Source organism: Schistocerca cancellata, chromosome 7 (assembly GCF_023864275.1).
Source record: "Schistocerca cancellata isolate TAMUIC-IGC-003103 chromosome 7, iqSchCanc2.1, whole genome shotgun sequence".
Taxonomy (NCBI): Eukaryota; Metazoa; Arthropoda; class Insecta; order Orthoptera; family Acrididae; genus Schistocerca; species Schistocerca cancellata.
Window position 1 is genome coordinate 348,446,234 of NC_064632.1, and position 6,607 is coordinate 348,452,840.

Here is a 6,607-nt window from a genome sequence, read left to right on the forward strand (position 1 = left end):
GTGAGCACAGATGTACGACTAGACCCAGGAAATCATTTCATTATGCCAAGTAAAACACAGAAGAGGTGTGCTTACTGCAAGAAAAAAAACAACAAAAATTTGTGATAGGTGCATTGTTGCTATACACGACAAGTGTTTTGCTTCATTTCACACTGAACAGACATTCAATAATATTAATAGATTCTTTATTTATTGTTTGTGTTGTTTCACACAATATTATGAATGGAGAATAAGGTTGCGAATTTCGATAGCGCATTTGGCCAATGTCCCAAAAATGGGACGGTCTGTAGTTTTTGTTCTACTAACCTGAATATTTTCAAAACAACTTATTATTCAATTAAACACTCAATGTAACGTGTTTTTGTATAAAAGTTTGCAAAAAATGATCCGATAGAGTTTTGGCCAGTAATGGATTAAGTAAAAAGTAGGAAAGGTTCCATTACAGCCAATCGTCAATAATATAAACGCCCACAGATATGATTTGGCTATAGATCTTGCCTCTCTACAGAGACATTTTGTGAGGAATTGCGCACACCATGTTTGCAATTCTACTGACTTTATCAATAGACTGATGTCGCTTCAACTCAGTGAAATGACTTATTAGTGAGCTTCTGTCTCATCTCACACTCCACTAAGGTTCCTCTTATGGACTCTTTGTCACTCATTAGCTAACTTCACAGCCAATATAACTGCACTTTTTCAACATGCCCTTTTCTCAACCTACTTTTTATTTAACAATGATTAGTTTCAGCAAACTGACGGTGTTGCCATGGGCAGTCCACTCTTCCCACTGGTAGCAAACATTTTAATGGAAGACTTTGAGGAAAGGGCACTTGATTCAGTACAACTGAAACCGAGATTCTGGGGATATGTAGATGACATTTTTATAGTGTGGCCCCACCGTGAAGAATAGCTGTCACGTTTCTTGAAACATTTTAATTCAAGCCACAAGAATGCCCAATTCACGATGGAAATCGTTTAGGGTGGTTGCTTACCGTTTTTGGACGCCTTGGTTAGCAGGAAAGTGGATGAATCATTAGGACATTTCGTCTACTGTAAAACAATAGGAGTGCGGGTAAGCTACTACAAACAGCATAGTGAACGATTTATTGTGGCCAAGATAGACACAAAGCCCATGCCTACTACAGTTGTACAAGTTTATATGCCAACTAGCTCTGCAGATGATGAAGAAATTGATGAAATGTATGATGAGATAAAAAAAATTATTCAGGTAGTGAAGGGAGACGAAAATTTAATAGTCATGGGTGACTGGAATTCGAGAGTAGGAAAAGGTAGAGAAGGAAACGTAGTAGGTGAATATGGATTGGGGCTAAGAAATGAAAGAGGAAGCCACCTGGTAGAATTTTGCACAGACCATAACTTAATCATAGCTGACACTTGGTTCAAGAATCATGAAAGAAGGTTGTATACATGGAGGAACCCTGGAGATACTACAAGGTATCAGATAGATTATATACTGGTAAGACAGAGATTTAGGAACCAGGTTTTAAATTGTAAGACATTTCCAGCGGCAGATGTGGACTCTGACCTAATCTATTGGTTAGGAGCTGTAGATTAAAACTGAAGAAACTACAAAAAGGTGGGAATTTAAGGAGATGGGACATGGATAAACTGACTAAATAAACTGACTAAACCAGAGGTTGTACAGAGTTTCAGGGAGAGCATTAGGGAACAATTGACAGGAATGGGGGAAAGAAATACAGTAGAAGAAGAATGAGGGATGAAGTAGTGAAGGCAGCAGGCGATCAAGTAGGTAAAAGGACGAGGGCTAATAGAAATCCTTGGGTAACAGAAGAGATATTGACTTTAATTGATGGAAGGAGAAAATATAAAAATGCAGTAAATGAAGCAGGCAAAAATGAATACAAACGTCTCAAAAATGAGATCGACAGGAAGTGCAAAATGGCTAAGCAGGGATGGCTAGAGGACAAATGTAAGGATGTAGAGGCTTATCTCACTAGGGGTAAGATAGATACTGCCTACAGGAAAATTAAAGAGACCTTTGGAGAGAAGAGAACTACTTGTATGAACATCAAGAGCTCAGATGGCAACCCAGTTCTAAGTAAAGAAGGGAAGGCAGAAAGATGGAAGGAGTGTATAGAGGGTTTATACAAGGGCGATGTACTTGAGGACAATATTATGGAAATGGAAGAGGATGTAGATGAAGACGAAATGGGAGATAAGATACTGCGTGAAGAGTTTGACAGAGCACTGAAAGACCTAAGTCGAAACAAGGCGCCGGGAGTAGACAACATTCCATTAGAACTACTGACGGCCTTGGGAGAACCAGTCCTGACAAAACTCTACCATCTGGTGAGAAAGATGTATGAGACAGGCGAAATACCCTCAGACTTCAAGAAGAAAATAATAATTCCAATCCCAAAGAAAGCAGGTGTTGACAGATGTGAAAATTACCGAACTATCAGTTTAATAGGTCACAGCTGCAAAATACTAACACGAATTCTTTGCAGACGAATGGAAAAACTGGTATAAGCGGACCTGGGGGATGATCAGTTTGGATTCCGTAGAAATGTTGGAACACGTGAGGCAATACTAACCTTACGACTTATCTTAGAAGAAAGATTAAGAAAAGGCAAACCTACGTTTCTAGCATTTGTAGACTTAGAGAAAGCTTTTGACAATGTTAACTGCAATACTCTCTTTCAAATTCTGAAGGTGGTAGTGGTAAAATACAGGGAGCGAAAGGCTATTTACAATTTGTACAGAAACCAGATGGCAGTTATAAGAGTCGAGGGACATGAAAGGGAAGCAGTGGTTGGAAAGGGAGTGAGACAGGGTTGTAGCCTCTCCCCGATGTTATTCAATCTGTAAACTGAGCAAGCAGTAAAGGAAACAAAAGAAAAATTCGGTATAGGTATTAAAATTCATGGAGAAGAAATAAAAACTTTGAGGTTCGCCGATGACATTGTAATTCTGTCAGAGGCAGCAAAGGACTTGGAAGAGCAGTTGAACGGAATGGACAGTGTCTTAAAAGGAGGGTATAAGATGAACATCAACAAACGCAAAACGAAGATAATGGAATGTAGTCAAATTAAATCGGGTGATGCTGAGGGAATTAGATTAGAAAATGAGACACTTAAAGTAGTAAAGGAGTTTTGCTATTTAGGGAGTAAAATAACTGATGATGGTCGAAGTAGAGAGGATATAAAATGTAGACTGGCAATGGCAAGGAAAGCGTTTCTGAAGAAGTGAAATTTGTTAACATCGAGTATAGATTTAAGTGTCAGGAAGTCGTTTCTGAAAGTATTTGTATGGAGTGTAGCTATGTATGGAAGTGAAACATGGACGATAAATAGTTTAGACAAGAAGAGAATAGAAGCTTTCGAAATGTGGTGTTACAGAAGAATGCTGAAGATTAGATGGGTAGATCACATAACTAACGAGGAGGTATTGAATAGAAATGGGGAGAAGAGTAGTTTGTGGCACAACTTGACAAAACGAAGGGACCGGTTGGTAAGACAGGTTTTGAGGCATCAAGGGATCACAAATTTAGCATTGGAGGGCAGCGTGGAGGGTAAAACTCGTGGACGGAGACCAAGAGATGAATACATTAAGCAGATTCAGAAGGATGTAGGTTGCAGTAGGTACTGGGAGATGAAGAAGCTTGCCCAGGATAGAGTAGCATGGAGAGCTGCATGTAACCAGTCTCAGGACTGAAGACCACGACAACAACAAGTCCACACAGTATGTGGATCTCTACCTGCAAGCGTCGAGCTACCATCCCCCTTCACAAACTACCAGCGTCCTTAGAACGTTGGAGCACTGGGCACATGTTGTTTCTGTTGGAGACAGACTTACAAACGAGCTAGAGCATCTACAGTTGGTGTTCAGAGATAATATTTACTCTTCACATGAGATAAGTACAGCGCTAAGGAGGAAGTAACGTAGTGACCCACAACATCAAGGAGGTAAGGAGCTACACAAGTCCAGGGCGTTCATTCCATACGTCGTTAATCTTTCGTTTAAAGAAGTGAAGATCCTAAGGAAACATCGTATTAAAGAAATATTCCGGCCACCGTCGAAGGTTAGTGCTTTTCTCGGTTCAGTAAAGGAAGATCTGAGACCGCGGAAGGCCGGAATCTACAGAATTCCTTTCCAATGTGGCAAAACTTGCGTAGGTCAGACGATGCACAAAGTACATGAAAGGTGCGTTAAATATAAGCGCCACACTCACCTTTCGCAGACCAGGAAGTCGACTGTAGCTAAGCATCTATTACCACAGGACACTCTATGGATTATTGTGCCACGAAAATCTTGGCCGCACTGAGATGCTTTTCTGATTCTGTAATTAAAGAATCTGTGGAAATACGTGTAGCACAAGATCTTAAAAGTCGGACGATGGTTTTCAGCTGGACAACGCTTCAGACCCAGTGATCTCCTTAATTTCTTCTCAGAGAAATCATTTTACCATAATGAACGTCTGGCGACATGTGACGTTCGTTTGTAGCGCGGCGAGCACGCGGTCCGACAGAGGGCGTAAATGTAGTTCCACCTTTACCTAAATCTCTGCTCACCACAGATGGAACAGTGCTTTTAAAGAGCGCGGATTTCAACAGATGACGCTCCTGTGAGGGGGCTGATGGGCATGCGTCTTTGCAACCATTTTTGCTCTAAAGTCAACACCATGAACTAGCAGTCCGGTGATCCTGTGGGTTGGAATCCCACACTGTCCAAACGGGAGATTCTGTAGCCTGGACTACTCTCAGGGTAAAATCGAAGTTTTGGAAGACCTCCACCGTCCCTGTCTGCTGCCGCAGTCTGCTGTCGTCCGCCACCCGGTGCTCGCCATCACTTCCGCTGCCCAGTGTTCGTCGCCGCCACTGCCTGTCTTTATTCCCTTTCCCCACTTCAGTGACACATGTCACCAGTAGACAGGACTCCCACTACCACCATCGTCCACACCTCCCCTTCCCTTGCACCCACAGTTAAATCATGGAGTGCCTCTTTTGGGCTTCCCCCATCTACTGCACCTCCTCACAATCTCCTCGCCTTCTATCTCCTGCCCACCCCCGTATCACCACCTGTGTGCTGCTCCTGTGCCTGCTCATGCTCCTGCTCCTCCTCCTCCTCCTTCCTCTGCTCCTGCTCCCCCTCTTGCTGCTACCTCCTGTCGGGACGACATTCCCCCACTCCCCACTTCCATGCTACGACTGCCCCTGCTTCCCCTGCCAGAATCACTGTCTGCTGCACCATAGTCGCCACCACAGAGCGCTCACCTTCCAGTCAAAGTGCCTCTGCCTCACACAAGTGGCCTGCCTCCCCCATCTCCCCATCCAACCTGTCTCTTACCACTATGCCCAGGCCATCCTTGTCAAAAAACCCTCCACCTCTCTCACATCTGATCCCCTCATGGACACCACCACTCCTCACACATCCCTAGGCCCCAACCTGTATACCTTCATCTTTTCCAACCCCAGTGCTAAATTCCTTGATACCTGCGTCCTCACCCTCAAGCTCTGTAAGTATATCCCCAGTGCCCCCATTGCTCAAATTATCCCCTTCTCCTTCTTTCCACGCCAGTTTCCTCCAGAAACTTTCTTGCATCAGCTTTGGTCCTCATGCATCCAGCACACCTTACCATTTAGCCTGAAGATTAAGTTTAACCCTCAAAACATATCGCTAAATAAACAATAAATAAGTAATACAATAGTTGACAAAGTTTGTGACTGGTAGCAGTAATTTAAAAAACCTTTACATATTTCTTGAGACAGTCATGGTCGAAAAATATTCAAAATGGCTTCAAACACCTTACCTTACCTCCTTCTCTCCCCATCAGTCCAAACCCCCTTGTTGTCCGCCAACCCTCACCGCCATGATCACAAAACTCAGCCCTGTGGTCATGGAGGTGGAGGTGTTGACGGAACTGAATGCCATTCCCCTCTTCAATCCTATTTCTGTGAACACAGTCTTCTCTACAATGAGCACCTCACCCAAAACTGCACACAAAAAAAAAAGAAAACATCTGTCCCCACTGTAAAGCCTCCCACTTCTTCAAACAGTGTCCTAACCTCGCATCCCCTCTTTCCTGCAACTCCTGCAACACAATCACTACACCTTCCCTTCAAAATGCAAATCCAAACCCCCTCCCACCAACCCAGAGCTCACTGTCACTGTTTGCTCCATTGACCAGTTCATCCACTCCAACAATTCCTTGTGCCCCAACCCATGGCTGAAGACATCATCAGGTTCGTGACCATCATCCTCCAGAATATCCATGCCTTCCAACCCCCTCACACCCTCCAGCAAATCTCTTTTGCTGCCCACTCTGTCTTCCATCTGAATACCTATGCCACATACTACCACAACCAGGCACACTTTACCTTCACCTGCCTAGACTCCCTTGTTGAAGCCTCTCTGTCCTCCTCCCTCAGCTCCCACCCACCCTCCCATCTCCTGATGTGCAACAGTATTATCTACTATACCTAAACATTCGCTCCTTGCTTGCCAACAAATACCTCTTCATGCATACCCAGTCACAGCACCAGGTCGACTCCTTCATCCTTAAAAGAAGCTTCCTCCAACCTCATGATGTAGTCCACACCTCTCCCTATCTGCTTCACCACAT